Below are 17,900 nucleotides of genomic sequence, written 5' to 3'. Positions count from 1 at the left end.
AAAATTTAGAAAAAATTAGAAAAAAGAAAGCAGGTGAAATAGAAAGTATAAATTAAATGACATTAATAAATCTAATTTTAAAAGTAATTAATTTAAATGAATAAAACAGGAAAAAATAATTAAAATTACCTATATTTTGTTTTTAAAGAGGCATATAAAATGAAGACAGACATAAAGGCAGTAAAAAAAATTATGAAAAATATACCAGTCAAATATAACAGTAAAGCAATTCAGTGCTATAGGGTGAAGATGAGGAAAAGAACAAAACAAAACAAATAAATAAAAACAGGGTTTCTAATAAATGGTAAAGAAAAGACTCAACATCACATGTTTAAAGTATGTCCTTGTTATTGTATGCTGCTTTTAAGTCCTGCAGAGTATTTCATAGAATATTACAACAAAAACTTACTAATCATTTCCCCTAAAGTGGGATATCTAGATTCTCCATATAAAAGGCTCCCACCATGAAAATGAGCATATCCATGTTTTCTTATACACCAAGGAAACAGATTTTCTGGGGATAAATGTCCAGGAATGGATTTCTGGAACGTTAATATATGCTATCAAATTTCACCAAGTTCTGCAACTTTTTTTTTTTATGATTTCGAATGTAGCCAATTTATAATTCTACTGTGAGCCAATGAAGTTTTCCAGATTTCCAACATCGGTATTACCTTTTAATTTTTGCCAACCAGATCATGTGAAAATGTTACTCTCATTATTGCATTAATCTGAGTTTCCATTACTATGAATTTATTAGTAGTTTTATTTTAATCTGAACTTTATAGTATAGTTAAACTTCTCATCATTTTAATATTCTTTGCTCAATGTTCTATTATTTTTCCTGTCTCATTAGTTGTTTTTCAAAAGTTTCTCCTAAATTCCTCATGCTAATCCCCTGTTGATTGTAGATGTAAATATCTAAGACCAGGCTGTCACCCCATCTGTTAACTTTGTTTATGTGCTTCATTGCACACAAATACATGAATTTTAAGATTTATACTTTGTATATCTTTGATTTGAAAAATTTAGAGCATTTTCTTTACTCCAAATTCACAAAGAGGACTTTTTCTACTCACACGAAGAGAAAGAATAGACTTCCCTTTACTTAATCTCTGTCAGTATCCATAGCTTTATAAAGGCAGCATTTTCATATATTTAATTGTTTCAAGTATTCTTTTCACACAAACTGCTCCCTAAATGCAATAGTCAGGTGTCACCGCAATCTGAACAGTCGCTGCCTTATGCTATGATTTTAATGGTTAATCCCAGGGAAAATTTAACTTGGGAAAAGTGGGCTGCTGCTAATGGAATATCCTCCATTGACGTGTGTTACTTTTTGTCACTGAAGTGGAGTTTATCTGTGAAGTTAGTGTATTCATAAATCAATGCCATAGACGTGAAAAAGAGAATAACAAAAACCTGTTGCCTCCAGTATCATGCAGATGACACTGAAGTTTATATTTTCAGTAGTAACCTGGTTATGATATTCAGTTCTGTTATCTTCAAATGCCTATTTCCATTGTGGATTTTAGGGAATACTGTTTAATGAAAGCAGAAGGGAATTGATAGTTAGAAAGATTTATGTTCAAATACTGATTCTGCCACTTACTGAGTAACCCTGAGTATGGAGGCAAGTTACTTGACTTCTTTAATTCTCAGCTCCCCCATATATAAAGCAGAGATAATAATATTGATAATAATTAGTATGAAAAATAAATAACTAGCAGTTATAGTGATTCAGGTGTTTTTGTTAAGCCTTTAACATGCAACAGTGTAATCAGTCATTACAGTAATATAATGAAGCAAGTCATGAGTCACTTTTCAGGAAAGTAAAGTTTTAGGGAGACTAAATCACTTTCCACCCAATACTAGCTATTGCAATAAGCAATGAAGGAAAGATTCACACTTACTTCTGCCTAACTGTAAAGTTCATGGTTTTAAAAACTATGCTACACTGTTACTAATTTTTGATAGCAGATGCTACACAACCATCTAACAGAATATTCCTAAAAACTTCTCCCACCCTCCACTGTCTCTTAGTACCTCAATCTCTATCAATTACTGTTAAAATGGTGTTATATGTATACAACTTCACAAACTTGAAAACATGGAGTCATGTACAGCTTTTTATTCTTTTTTAAGTTCAATATTTAATCAGTAATCGTCCCCTAATTATTTTATATTTAAAAATAATTCTATGATCCAATCTTTTTAATATAAAGGTACAACACCACATATTTTAGAAGAGCCTCCACACATTTATTCATGAGTCTGATTTCATCTACACCCAATCCATTGAGCACTCTTGAATTTTAGAATTCTTAGTATGATATTCATCATGTTACTCTATATGCAAAACATTTACTTTCTCTACCATGAAACAAGATAATTTTAACTTCTGAAACAGGCAATCAAAGTTCTCAATAATTATCATTATATAAACATACAATTTTTATAATAGCTTTATTGAGATATAATTCACATACCATAAATTCACCCTTCTAAAGTATACATTTTATGGTTTTTAAAATACTCATAGAGTTGTACAACTATCACCAACTGCCTAATTTTAGAATATCTTCATCACCCCATAAAAGAACTCTACATCCATTAGCAGTCATTCTGCATTCCTCCTTCCCTCTAGCCCCTGGCAACCAGTAATCTACTTCCTATCTCTATGGATTTGCCTGTTCTGGACATTAGATATAAATAGAATCATAGACTATGTGGCCTTTTGTGCTGGCTTCTTTTATTTATCATAACGTTTTCAAGATTACTTCATTTTGTAGCATGTTTAATATTTTTTTATGGCTAAATTATATTCCATTGTCTGTACATAACATTTTGTTTATCCATTCATAATTTGCATTTGCCTATTGATTATAGGCATTTGAATTGATTCCACTTTTTTTTTGCAATTATATATGATATTGCTCCTTGTATTTGTGTACAAGTTTCTGTGTCGATATGTTTTCAGTTCTCTTGTGTATTTTTACCTATCAGTGGAATTAAGTCACATGGTAACTTAATTTTTTGGAGAAACTGCCAAACTGTTTTGCAAAGGAACTATAATGTTCTATATTTCTACCAACAATGTCTGAGAAATTCAGTTTCTTCATATCTTGAACAGCACTTCTTATTGCCCTTTTTATGATTACTATTATTACTACCATCCTAGTGAGTGTGAGTAGCTATCTTATTGTTGCTTGACTTATTGGTCATTAGCTTATTTTCTTGGAAAATGTCTATTCTGATTGTTCACCTGTTTCTACTTGAGTCCTTTTATTGTTGAGTTAGAAGAAATTTTATAGCTTTCAGATACAAGTTCCTTACTATGATTTGAAGATTTTTTTTCCCCATTTGTTGGGTTGTCTTTTTAGTTTCTTGATGGTGTTTAAAAGCACAAACATTTTAATTGTGATGTGGTTTAATTTAGCTATTTTTTTCTTTAGTCGTTTGAGACTTTGGTATTATGTTTATGAAACCATTGCCGAATCCAAGGTCAAGAAGATATATGCATATGTTTTCTTCTAAGAATTTTATGGTTTTAGATCTTACATTTAGGTCTTTGATCCATTTTGAATAATTTTATAAATGATGTGAGGAAGGAGTTCGACTTCCTTCTTTGCATATGATATCCACTTATCCCAGTATCATTTATGAACAGAATATTATTTTTCATTGAATTATTTTGGCACCCTTGTCAAAAATGCCCATAAATGTAAGGATTATTTTAAGATTCTTAATTCGTAGCTATCCTTATGTCAATACTACACGGTTATCATCACTGTAGTTTTATAGTAAGTTTTGAAAATGAGAAACTGAGCCCTTCATTTTTGTTCTTTTTCAAAATTATTTTAGCTCTTCCGGGTCCCTTGCAATTTCATATGAATTTAGGAACCAGATTGTCAGTTTCTACAAAAAAAAAGTAAGGTGAGATTCTGATTGAGAGTGCGTTCAATCTATAAATTAATTTGAGGAGTATTGTCATCTTAACAGTATTAAGTATCCCAATCTATGAGGAACACATGATGTGTTTCTATTGATTAAGGTCGTCTTTAATGTCTTTGAAGATTCTTTTCTAGTTTTCAGTGTAAAACTCTTGTACCTCATGGATAGGTTTATTCTTAAATAATTTATTTGTTTTTGATGCTCATAAATGGAATCGTTTTCTTAATTTGATTCGAGATTTTTTTTCATTTATAGTGTATAGAAATACAATTGATTTTGTGTCTTGCTCTTATGTAAAATTTCTTAATTCATTTATTATTTTTAATAATTTTTAGTGGATGTCATATGATTTTCTATATACAAGATCATACCTCTCTGTTACAGGATTTAACCATCTTAAATGGTCCTTGAAGAGAGCACAGTGAAATAAATACTGGTTGCCTCGGCCATTAAGTCACATTGAGCATCTCTCAAGATGTGAGATAATTACAGGAAAGCTACCTGTATTGAATAAAGACTCAACCTGTACAGCATGTTCGAAATGCCCAAACGAGGTAACTCTTTCTGCAATTCATTGCAATTTAGTATACATACACTCACACTCACATAGTCTCTATGTTTCAACTGAAGAGTTCATGTTATATGAGTATAGAAAAAACTTTTAAATTTCGATGGGTCAAAATTTTAAACAGTAAAATGAGAATTAAAAAACCTGTTTCATTGAGTTTCAGTGTATATCAAAGGAAGTGGTTATAAACTAGAGAAAGTGTCTAGAACATTTCTTATCTGGTACTTAAGAAATATCAAATCCTTTACCTTTCATATACTTTCCCAAAGAAAAGATGGTTAAATCCTTGCAGTGGAGAAGTATTTATGGCACAGACTGTAGCACAATCTTTTTATTTCCTTTCACAATTGATATGACCTGCATAAGCTGGGCAGTGCTGTTACAGGTTAAAAATTCTTATGATCACCTTCAGGAATAGAGTCCACTCACTGACATAGCTCTTTCTTCTCCTTCTGCTTTTGAATATAGTATATGCCAAGTGTAAAGAGGTAGATGTAAATGGAAGAATTATTAGTTTATAACAAAAATGTTAAGAACACTTCTTTCTGGTAAATGAATAAATAATAAAAGTAATAGAACCTAGTTTTCTAGAAAGAGAAGGGAAAACTTTTACATATAAATAAATTCATTGGTATTTGAGGTTTTATTTACATAAATGAGAAAATCTAGAAAAAAAACACAGAATCTCTTGAACCCAGTATTCCCCAAGGTTCCTAAATAATTAAGTGATCACTGTTGAGTAAGGGAACCAATGTATATTTTTAAAGTTTGTGTGTGTGTGTGTATCTCTGTGTGTGTAAATGAATGTTGCCGCACTTTAATTTATAAATTTGGAAAATAATATGGGGTGAATTGGTTAAAGTGAAAAGATGTCCGTATAAAATAAATAACATAAATGAAGCTTATTTTCATGAACTATGAGAATATACTTCTGTATTTAGGTACAATATCTATAATGCATTTCAAATGTAAATTAGCCAATCCAAGTTTCTCCCATGTGTTTAATTAATGAAAACTGTGTGCCATACAAACTCAGGGCTGTTTTACCACCCTTCAAGAGGACACTCCTCTTATTACAAGACTTAGCTTAATAGTCTTTTAATGCAAAACTTTCCTTCAGCAGAAATCAAGTGTTAACTTTAAGGTCATGCCAATTGTAATCTTAAAACATGGGATTCCAAAATTCCTGACCTCCTTCCAAGCCATGTATAACAAAATGTATCAAAACTTGGGCTGTATTATACCATCACAGGATGAGCCATATTCTTTTTGAGTAAAGAGAGTGCAACAAAAAACAATCCTGTTTCTCTCATCTGCTTCTTTTCATGGCTTTCAGTAGAATGATCTTATTTCAGCTCCATCCAGACTCTTAATTACCTTTCCAAATGTGCATATTTTTCTTCACATCTCTGTGGGAACCCCACAACACATTTGGAGATGGGAAGCTTGTCCATGACTTTCTAACTTAAGACGAGTAGTAGTTTTGAGTAGCTGAGTTTTGACCTTCATCATCTTTTGATTATTTTGTTGTTTAAGCACGCTTACTCATGTGCATGAACACATATTAAGTTAGCTAAAAGAGAGTGAAATAATAAAGCAGTCAACAGAAACAAATAATATAGCAATTATAGTGTGAAGTTGAGGAGAAGGCAAAATGTGTTTTGAATCTTGATAAAATCATAAAGAATTTTCTGTCATGATTTCTAAAAATATAACAAAAATTTTAGAAAGAAATTGTCACTAAAACATAACTATCAAATTCTGTACTATTAGTATCTCCATTCATAAGCATTTAGATACCAATGAGAATAAAAGAAAATAAAAACTCCCCAAAGATATAACTTTTTAACCCAGCACAAGATTCAGGAATAAAAGGTGGGAAGCGGAGGTAAGAGAGAGATTGAAGCTCTAACGTGAGCTTCGGTTCTTATCTTTCCAATTCTATTATAATCAGCAAATTGCTAGGCTTGGTAACAATATATGCATATGGAAAATGACTAATTTATTTTTTTATGAAGAATTAGGTATTAATAGGTTGCAAGAGAGAAAAAGTAATTAACTATAACTTCCAGGCTTATAATAACCATAAACTTATTAAACATTTCCTCAGTAATATTTAGAGAATACTGATGTAGTATGTCTTTAAAGATCACATTGTACAGGACTTGCATGCAAATATTTAAGAAGTTAACTAAAATACAAATTATTTTTGAACTCTGTTTCTGGTTATATTGTAAGAATGTATTCTAATTATTACTTAAGCTTCCAATTTTTCTTGTTGTCTAATTAGCGTTTCTGGTTATGTCTGTTTTGGGCCATCAAAATTCAATGCGACTATTGGAGACATTGGTGGATTGCAAAGTTGGAGAAAACATTTATTTTAGTAGTTTCCTTTTTTTCCAACAACAAAACTAACAAATTTACCCTTTATTCTGAGTGTCCTATTTTTATTTAGAAATATAAAATCTGATAATTTTAAGATTAAATGAAGGTGCTTCCATATTTTCACCCATTTCCAAGATATTAAGAAGCAGATGGCCCTCAGAATAATTAGTGATTTTAGGTTATTTCATTTGATAACCCTTTACTTCATTATATTAAATCTCTATCTCTTAGTATCTGTGTCAATATTAAAATAAAATTATAATTTTATTTTATATATGTAAATGCAAGCATATATAAGTTTAAAATACTTTGCTTTCTTGAGGTAAAGTATATCACTATAACACTTCAGTGTGATTATAAGTCCCCAAGGTATCTGTCAATCTGTGTATGGCTGGGTCTAGGTTCTAAAAACAATCTGTACTAGCAAAGACATGGATAAAAGTCAATAATTAGCATCTTAAAAATTTGTATTTTCATTTATTTAGTGACTTCATTTACTAATGTTTATTATTATTATAGTTAAGCTTTAGTAAATTAATTAGCAATGAAACTACATTTGCATTTATGCCTAAATATAGGCAAATAATTACAGCAAGTTCACATCTTTTATATTTTCATTGGAGACATTTGATGTGAATCTACAAAACAAAATATTCTTTAAAAAAACAAAAAACAAAAATTAATGGAATGAGTTGTGCAGGAATAGTTTGACTAGAATGATTTCTCTCTTTTACATCTTAGCTTGCTATAAACTATTAGTAAACAAGCAGAACTGAATTAACACCTGGGAAAAAGTTATCACTAAAAGAGGCTGCCAGATATCTACTAAATAAGAAGTACCTGAAGTCTATAACATTCATGATTGTCTGGTATAAATTCAAACAACCAGCATCATTTGAGAACCTGCCACTAAGCCATTATTATGCTTGGTTCTGAAGATTTAAAGATAAATGAGATGTTTACTTCCTTTGAGTGTTTTTTTCCTAGACATAGAAAGAAGAAATGAGGTTATAAAGGAAGAACTTCACCATATCTAATATGGTCTAAGTGGCAGTATTTTTCTTTTTTATAGAGACAGGATTCACATTATTGTCAAACTAATAAGAGTAACGAACCACTTTATTTTACTTATAAGAAAATTGATTCTCAGAGAAAAAGAGTAATTTCTTTCAAGTTAATATAGCTTGCTATATTGCTATTTGTAGATTCGGAATAAAAGCTTATGTTTTCTAAAGATTTCTAAGAAACTCAAGAAAATGTATAATTACAGACTCTAGGAAAATACACCTATATGTGAGAAAACTTGTTTCTTTCACAGCTCTTCTGACTTTTGATGCTCTACCTTGGCCCATTCATCATTTTGCCTGATGTTGTTTAGATCTACAATGACTAGATTCAACTCCAGTGTAAACAACCCTGGTTTCTTTCTTTACCTTTTTCTCTTTTACTAGAAGATTTTTGTTCAATTTATATAAAGCAGTGCTTCTCAAACTTTAATGAGCCTATAAATTGCCTGGGGCATTAGTAAAATGCAGATTCTGGGATATAGATCTGGGAAGGCACCTGATATTTTGTGATTTTGATGAATTCTTAGGTGATGCTGTTGCTACTCTTCTGAACATTTTATTTATTTATTTATTTATTTATTTATTTATTTATTTATTTATTTATTTATTTAGAACTAAATTGCAAGGCTTGAAAAGAGCAAAATGATAGAAATTTGTTGTCAACCTTAAATGCTGACTGTTCCTTCCACTACTTGCAGAAATTTGGGATTTGGGGTAGTTCATTTTGAGGAAAGCTGCCTCAAAGCATGTAGGTAGATAATTAAGGCTTATGCATAGTTGTAAAAAACCCTTATATGCCTGCTTAACAAATTAGCAATTAGTTACTGTCAGGCTTTTGGAATATATGTAAGATTACATGGCCAAGTAAAAGAAAGCATTTTGCAAACATCAATTCTGATGTTCTGGGTTGATATCTCATTAATAAGTCCTAGAATTATGCCTTTGACTGATAATGCAACAATATCTAAGATTTATTCAATCAATAAGCATTTATTAAGCCCAACTACATAGACTGCATCACCCTTATTGCTGTATAAGTACAAAGAAACAACCAGTAATGTCACTATCTCCAGCAAGCCACAATACAAATAACCTGATATTTGACAATGACCTAGGGATTATATATTTATATCCACATTTGGTAGTACAATAATGTCATATATACATATATTTTTGCCTTATAATCGTAATATATGATTGAGGTAATAGTGGTGGTATAAATAGAAATCTTGGAACATGTTGTCTCCAATCCCCTAAAAAAAAAAAAAAGAAAGAAAGAATAAAAAGAAGAAAAACAAATGAAACTCATGCTACAACCAATTTATGAGAGTTCTCATGCTCTTAACATAAATAGAAGATAGAGAACATAGATAGATACTCATGCTCTTAACATAAATAGAAGATAGAGAACATCCTCAGTTCAACTTTTCTGTAAGCAGAAAAATAAACAGCACATCCCATCAAGCTATTGGCCTTGCTCCATCACATGCATTTATGAAGAGTAAGAACAGTTTGAGAAATAAATCAACATTTTCAAAAAACTGAAGAAATGTAATTGTGAACCAAGAATTTTTATAAACAGCCAAACTATTTATACCAAAGTTACATAAAAGGATTAAATATGCATGAGCTCAGGGAATTATGCACCTATGAGCATTCTTGAGGAATCTATTAGAATATGAATTTCATCCAACCAAGAGACAACAAAAGTAACTGTAACAATAATGATAGTGGGTATCTATATATTTAATTCTAGATTGAGGAATAAAATGAATATATGGATGAGAATGGAATAAAGTATGTTATACAATATATGTCATGTGTTGTATGTCTGACAATATACTGCAACAAAAGAATGGAAGGAAATAGGTAAGGGAAGAGAAAATTAGCATATGCTTATTGATTGTTGTAATGGCATTAGATATACCATTTAATTGTACCACTATAAACCAACAGACAAGTTAATAAAAGGTTAAATAAGAAAATAAAGACATTAAAACGTTTTTATAAAAAAATAATAAATAGAACAAAAGTGCAAACCTGTCTAAATGCCATAAAAAATTCAATAAATAAACAAAGAACTCTCATAAATTGGTTGTGGACAAGCAAAATGGTACAGCCACTTGGACAATAATGTGGCAGTTTCTTATATGATTAAACTTACCTTAATTGTATTTCCCAGAAATTCCACTCCTATGTATTTGCCCTAGAAAAATGAAAACTCATGTTCACACAAACACCTGTACATGAATGTTTAAAGCAGTTCTATTCATAATCACCCAAACCTGTAAATAACACAAATGTTCTTCAATGTGTGAATACATAAATAAACTGTGACACACTCGTATAACAGAATACAAAGTAATAAAAATGAATGAACTTGATTTACATAAATAATTTGGAAAATCTTGAAGATATTACCCTGGGCTATAGAAGCAGTTTCAAATTGTTATAAACTGTATGATTATTTATATGACATTCTCGCAAAGACAAAACTATAGTTAGGGAGAACAGATTAGTGGTTTCCAGAGTTAGAGATGGGAGAGGTTGTACTGTAAAGGGTCAGCACAAGGGAGATTTAGGGCCGATGGAACTATTGTGAATGTTGCTGGTGGTTATAGAAATCTACATATATATTAAAATTCAAAGAATTGTACACCGAAACTCTCAATTTTATTGTATGTTAGTATAAAGAAAAAAAGTACACTTGAAAAACTGTGAGAACATACATGAAAGATATATCACACAAAAAGGGCTAATTCTCCTAAAGAATTCTTCTAAAGAATTCTACATAAAGAATTCTTAATATTCTTAAATTATTCATAAACAATTCTTTTATAAAGACCAAAATACAGAAAAATATGTTAAAGAAAGAAAGAGGCCAACTACAAATAGATATAAAAATAATTCTTGAACATATGAAAAAGATGTTCGGTCTTACAATTAAAAAAATGTAAATTACAACTAACTCAGATAACATTTCTCACCTATAAGATTGGCAGATTTGACATGTATAACAATATATTCTCTTAGCAAACATCTGAGGATAGTTACTCTATTACACTACTATTAGAAATTCAGGTTTGTATAAACTTTATGAAGGGAATTGATAATATTAAACTACATATACATTATCTTTGTTCCAGCAATCATTAAAGAAATTTACGCTGATATACAAAACCAACATGAAAAATTAAACGTCTCTCTGCTTATTCATTACAGTTTTGTTTGTAGTCACAAATATTGGAAGCAACTTATATGCCCTTATATGGAGGATAATTGAATAAATTATGGTATATCCATACAAAAATGTAGTATGCAGTCATAAAAAATAACAGGAAAGATCTTTATGAAATAAAGTGATTTCCAGGATATATTTTTCAGTGAAAAAAGTGAAGTGTAAAAGAATACCTTTGATATAATGCTCTTTACATGAAAAAGAAAAATTTTAAAAATACACACATTTGTATAAGAAAAAACACAGGAAGGATAAACAAGAAACTAAGGAAATACTTTTCCTTCCATGAAAGGATAGGTGGGGGTGGGATTTAAATAATGCGTTGATGCTTTTTGTACAATTTGGCTATTTGAACTCATGTTACTTTACTGTTTCACGTACCCACAAAGTGCTTAAGAAAATCAAGAAAAATGGTAAAAGCTTTATATGACATCAATCATAAGTGCAGAAAATATACTATATTTGAGAAATATTAAGATATATATTGTTTATAGTAAGCACCTTTTCTTCCAGTAATTTTTATAGGTGATTTATTTTATATCTGCAGAGGGGATATAAATACTGCCAACAATAGCCATGTCTATACCAATTAATACAGTAATGTTAGAACTCTGGATTTAAAGACTAATACCTTCACAATCGTTGGGCTGTGTTGTTGACAACAAAGAAGAGAATATTAAATTCTATAATTTATTTAATACAGGTTTTATAGCTGCATTTCCGATAATGTATTAGATATTGTTTTATAAAGAAATATGTTACATAACTTTTTGCTAGACAGTAAAGGAATTTACAAAAAGGACAAAAAGAAATAAAATTTGATACGATACATTTAAACTCGGAAAAAACAACAATTTTTAAAACCACTGGTGGTATTTCTTAGACACCACTATTAACTATTAATTATTTATACTATTTTTCTATTTGAAGGTTATTTTAATTTTTCTGTAATCAACTTCATGGATAAACCTTGTTCTCTAGTTCTTGCTAATTTTTACCCCAATAGAGATATTTGATTAATAAAGCATAATACATTATTCATTGCATCATCCAATGAAAATAAATGCTAAATTATGGAGATATTTTACTCAGACTTTCAAAGGTTAACCAAGCAATTATGTTAAGTATAAAATATATTCTCTCTCATGTGCCTTTCTAAATATATACATTTCATTAAATTCTGAGGGATTTTTCTCTGTCCCGACAGTTAAAGACCTTGAAGATATGCAAAAAAAACTCTATGACTATTGTTCTATTAAAACCTAATAAAAAATCAGGACCAGAACCCTAAGTTTTAAGAGCTCCTTGGAGAGAGAAAACAATAATTACTGAGTTGAGGCAAGTGTAATTCTGGCAAGAACAAGGACAAAAAGAATCAAAATTAGAGAGTCGTCTGACCTCGAAGACTTGTTTAAGGGCATTTAGTCATTAATTCAAAAATAATAAATTCTAGCAATGAAACAAAACAAAACAAAACAAGGAGTCATTACTTAGCATGGAAAAGTTAGGAAAGTCTTCAACCAAAGAAATTTTAAGTTGGATTTTTAAGACATCACAGATTTCTGGAAAGTTTTTCATTCATCTTCCAGATCTAATCTAGAAATATATATCCAACATGAATTGTTTTTTCCAGAGAGCATCTCCATGTGAACTGTTAATGGGTATTATCAAGTCATTAGCTTCTCAGGAATTCTGGATCTAACAGTTCTTAATCAAAGTCTTGCTTATAGATTAGATAATAATTTAGGCTGGTCCAGACTTCTCAAGTAATAATTTAGGCTGGTCCAGACTTCTCAAGCATTGTTGTCATGCAGCAATAGTTCTAATACTTTTTAACCCAAATTTCATGCATGTTCGCAAACTAAAATGATATTATCTAATGAAGGACAAGTCTTCACCTGTACCATTTACCCCTGTGTGTTTTCTGGTTTGTTGATTCCCTTTCATTCATTAACATTGTAATAATTTATTCTCATTTTAAAATTTAATTGTCACATTTCTGAAGTGAGATTTTTTTTCTCTCTCTGATCTTTTTTTTCACATCTATTTTTAATATTGGCACTTTGTTGCACATTTAGTTGAAGTTTCTCTACAATAAATTATTTCATTAATGTAAAAAAATTCTGTAGTTTATTTTATAAAATGCTTTGAACATGTTTTTAGACCTGTTCTGAACTCTTTTCAGTTTCAAAAGAGAATTAATCAGTCCCAAGTAGAAGACACTAATTACCTTGCTTGTCAATGTGCTGATTCTATTTGTACATACAAATATGATTGAATTAATGACTATCATATTTTATCGAGTCCTATCCAGTTTATTATATTATTATTATAGTTATGTGATAACTTATCCTTCTCCTATATTATTCAAAGTACTCATATTCTATTCCACACACTATTTTTAGGAACTCTAAATACTTCCCTGAATTCCAATTGCATTTTACACTAAAAATTCTACCCAGAAGTTGATTTAAGACTTTTAAAATACTATTCATTATCAGATAAAATAAATGAATGGCTTAAATGTTATTTAAATTATAAGAATTTTTAAAACTGATAAAATAAATTGTTTGTTTAAGGCTGTGTGATCTTTGCAGTATGTGTTTACTGCACGAGCTTCACAACCTCCAACGTCTACATTTACATGTAAATTGTGAATGATAATCACAGATTCTCAGATTCATGTTAATGAGTATAGAAAGGTTCTATGACATCTAAGAAATTCAATTTCATTATTAATCCCTGTTTACTAAACAGGAAATGATTAATACATTGTAGTTTAGAAATTGAGTAATATGTTTACTTTAGTTTCACAAAGTATCAAAATCAAAGGGCAATGGAAGGAATTTTAACTTTGGGTGGTGAACACATGATGCAATGTACAATATAATGTTCAATATAATGTATTATTGAACTGTACACTTAAAACCTATATAATTTTATTAACCAATGTCAACTTAATTATATATAGCTTATTGAAATTTTGTTTTATATCCATTTATTTATTCATTTGACAAACATGTAAATAGTCTTAGGCATAAAATCTTTTGTTAAATCCATCTTGATGCATTTCATAATGCTTTGCAAGGAAGATCCACAATTTTGCAAGGAAAGTATCACGATTACACTTACTCATGATTAGCACAAAACAGCAGAATACATTGAGTTTTAAGGATTCTGAGGAATGGTAGGATACTATTAGTATTATAAAGTTCTCCTATTCGTCATCAATTCCATTGAGTACCACTGGTTTGCAGGACTGAGTATATCTGACAGAATGAGGATAATTTACTGGCCCAATTCTGCAGCAGATGGGAAGTTACCATGGGTTCTGAGTATCCTAAAGGTATCTGAGAAGATGCTTGCCAACATTGTCCTTTTCTAGAATTCCTGTTATATAGAGCATAAGAAATGCATATTACTATGACAGAACATATTGATATATTTATGTTGTTATTAATAAAGATTATTTTTGTCAAAATATGCATTCAACAATTCTTTCAATGGACACTACCCACTTGAGGTTAACAGTTACAGCATTTACTTCAGACCAGAACTTACCACACACAGAAGAGATATCTGCTATTTTCATCTGTTCACCATTTTTTCCTTTTACTATAGATTTAAAAAAATCCGTGTAATCGAGTGATCTGTAGCTTTCCCTATCCTGGCTGCATAAAAGATGAACTCACAGTTTAACCCTGCTCAATCAGGAGCATTGCCTCCGCCTCACCACAGAGATTGTTAGCTCAGGGATGGAAACATAACCCAAATCTGGAGAATCAGACTCCTCTCCAGAGTTATAATGAAATCATGAATGGAGCAAGATGCACTTTCTTTTCTTTTCTGAATTTACTGTATATTAGGAAAATGTGAACCTAGAACAGTCATCAGGCCAGCTTTGACAACATGTAAGAAGAGACAGTTTGAAATCAAATTATGAGAGAGGAAAAATAAGAAATAGAAACAGATTTCTGACCCTAAATCTAGCCATTTCTGAAGCCACACTGTATATGTGGACTTTCCTATTGTGTCAACCATTAAATTTCCATATGGCATTGAACAAGTTTAGGATAAATATCTATTATTTGCAACAGAATGTTTCACATATTTATCTAAGATAATATTTTTTCTGATTAAAAAGTAAGCCATATTTATAAAAAGAAATCAGACAATGAGATCTTATATAACAACAAATTGACTCCCCCAAATTATTAATGGTATGTGTATGTGTGTTTGTGCTTGTAAAAGTAAGCGGGGAGATAGGAATTGGTGAGGAGGAGAGAGAGAGGAGACTGCTTAGTGAGGAATTCAGTTAGAATAATTGTGATTTTAAATAAAACAACATAGTTACAGAAAGTCATTTGAAATCAACATATAACATTATATATACTTCATAGGTTTACTTCTTATATATGAAATATGTGTGTGTGTGTGTGTGTGTGTGTGTGTGTATGTGTGTGTGTGTACATCAACAAAATGTAACGACGATTAAAGTCAATAATATCCAAGAGTTAATGAAAGAAAGAGCTAAGTCTCTTATTCTGAGTCTGGAATTTTTTTTATTAATAGAGACTTTTTATATTGAAATTAAAATATCTCCAAAATAACTATGTTGTTCTTGGATACTTACAGGGAAAATGCGCATTTCCTCAGGAGAGCTGTTTCCTTTATATCAAAAAAAAATAAAGGTGCTTCATAAATATTTGCTTAGAGGTCAGTAATTTAAACTTACAATGTGACAGAAAGGAACCTGTTCACTAATTATAACACTAAAGGAATATTAATCAAATGTGAAAGAAATAAAAAAAAAATCTATTGACAGCCATATGGTGCATTGAGAACAAGTGGCCTAACTATAGTGGAGAGGGAGAAATTGTCTCCTAAGTGAGAACATAATTAAAAGTGAGAAGAATGCCCTTCTTTTACAAAAATCAATAGCTAAGAGCAAAGAACATTCAATATAATTTCAGGAAAGAATTATAAAATAAATAAGGATAAATGTATTCTGAACGGAGGATATGGAGAAGAATATAGCATATTATTAAAAGACATAGAAAACAGATATGGAAAACAATTAAATAGAATGGGTGTTAGCAGGTGAGAAAAAATATATGGCACAATATTCTTATATATTTAGTAGAAATAGCACAAAATACAAGAAGAAAATAAACTAACCAGGTAAGAAAAAACAAACTTCCATGTAATCATTTTTCAGTCTTTGAAAATAAATCTGCCATTTTGTATTTAATAGATCATTTTAAAATCAGGAAAAATAGATTTTGGATCATTTAAAATATTGAATGTTGAATAGAAAATGCATGTGATATAATATATACCACAGGATGAAGAAGCTTGCCTCTGCCCAAGGTACAATTTTATGTTGAATGAAACAATGAAGATAATGTTATATTGCTAAGTGTAAATATTGTACACTTTGATGATATCTCTATTTTTCTAGATTAGTATTGTTAATGCTCTGAAATTCCTTGAATTATGACTTTCATGTTTTTAAAATGCTATATGACAATTATAATAGAAAATCCACAAAAAAGAATAATATACAGGGAGGTGTGCAGCGGCATCTAGTAGGTAGAGACCAGGGATGCTGGTGATACAATGCACAGAATAGCCCCTTTAAAACAGAGAACTGTCCAGCCCAAAATGTCAATAGTCCAGGGCTAAGAAACATTATAGATGAAGAAATGGAGACATTGAAAAATTTATCTTTGCCCACCATCACCAAGCAAGTAATGGCAAACTAATTGTTTGTGGTAAATGATTTAAAGAAAAAGAAAGAAAGAAAAAAACCAAACCTTTATTCTAGGTACTAATTTTCAACTGGATTGTAAAGAAGTACTTTAAAATGTTTAAAGTATTTATCTTTTTTCTCTGACCCCTTTAATTTCACTCTGATATTTTAGTTTGGTAAATAATCTTTTCAATTATATCTAAAAAATTAATTCCCTCACTTCTCTTCTAAATTAGACTCCATAAAACCTTCCCATTTTGGAAATAGCAAATATTTGAAGACTCTTTTCATATGCATGATTCGAGCACTGCTTAAGCAGAGCATGTATTTTTAATCACATTTCATAAAGCAATATTGTCATACTTTCTCTGATCCCAGAGTACATGATCTTTAGAAATAACCTAAATTAGATACATTATTTTTCTTACCTGCATGCCATTTTATTAATTTCTATTTTGATACCTTCTTTACTAATATTGCTTTCTTGATTTTATATCCTAGTATATATCACATTTCATGTCATTTGTGTTCTAGAATTTTTTCCTACTGTAAACCAATATAATTTAGTATATGAACCATCTGTCAACAATTATTTCAAGATTGTTGAATTTTTCAGCCTTTTCTGTATTTAAATTTCATTAATGATTTTTAATTATTGAGATTTATTTTTTGGAAGTTTGTTATTGTAAATACAACTTCAATAGATACAGCACAATTCAAATTATCTATTTTTTTTGCATGGTTTGAGGTATTTTGTGTCTTTCAATAAATTGGACTACTTCTTGTGAATTATCAAATTTGCAGGCATAGAGTTGTCCATAGTTTTCCATTATTACCACTTTATTGATATATTTAACCATTGCTATTTAAAATAATTATTAATATTGCTAAGTGATATATATCATGTTTATAATAGTTTTCTATTTATTGCAACTG

This window comes from Pteropus vampyrus, unplaced genomic scaffold (genome assembly GCF_000151845.1).
Source record: "Pteropus vampyrus isolate Shadow unplaced genomic scaffold, Pvam_2.0 Scaffold11, whole genome shotgun sequence".
Classification (NCBI taxonomy): domain Eukaryota; kingdom Metazoa; phylum Chordata; class Mammalia; order Chiroptera; family Pteropodidae; genus Pteropus; species Pteropus vampyrus.
This window is presented reverse-complemented; position numbering follows the sequence as displayed.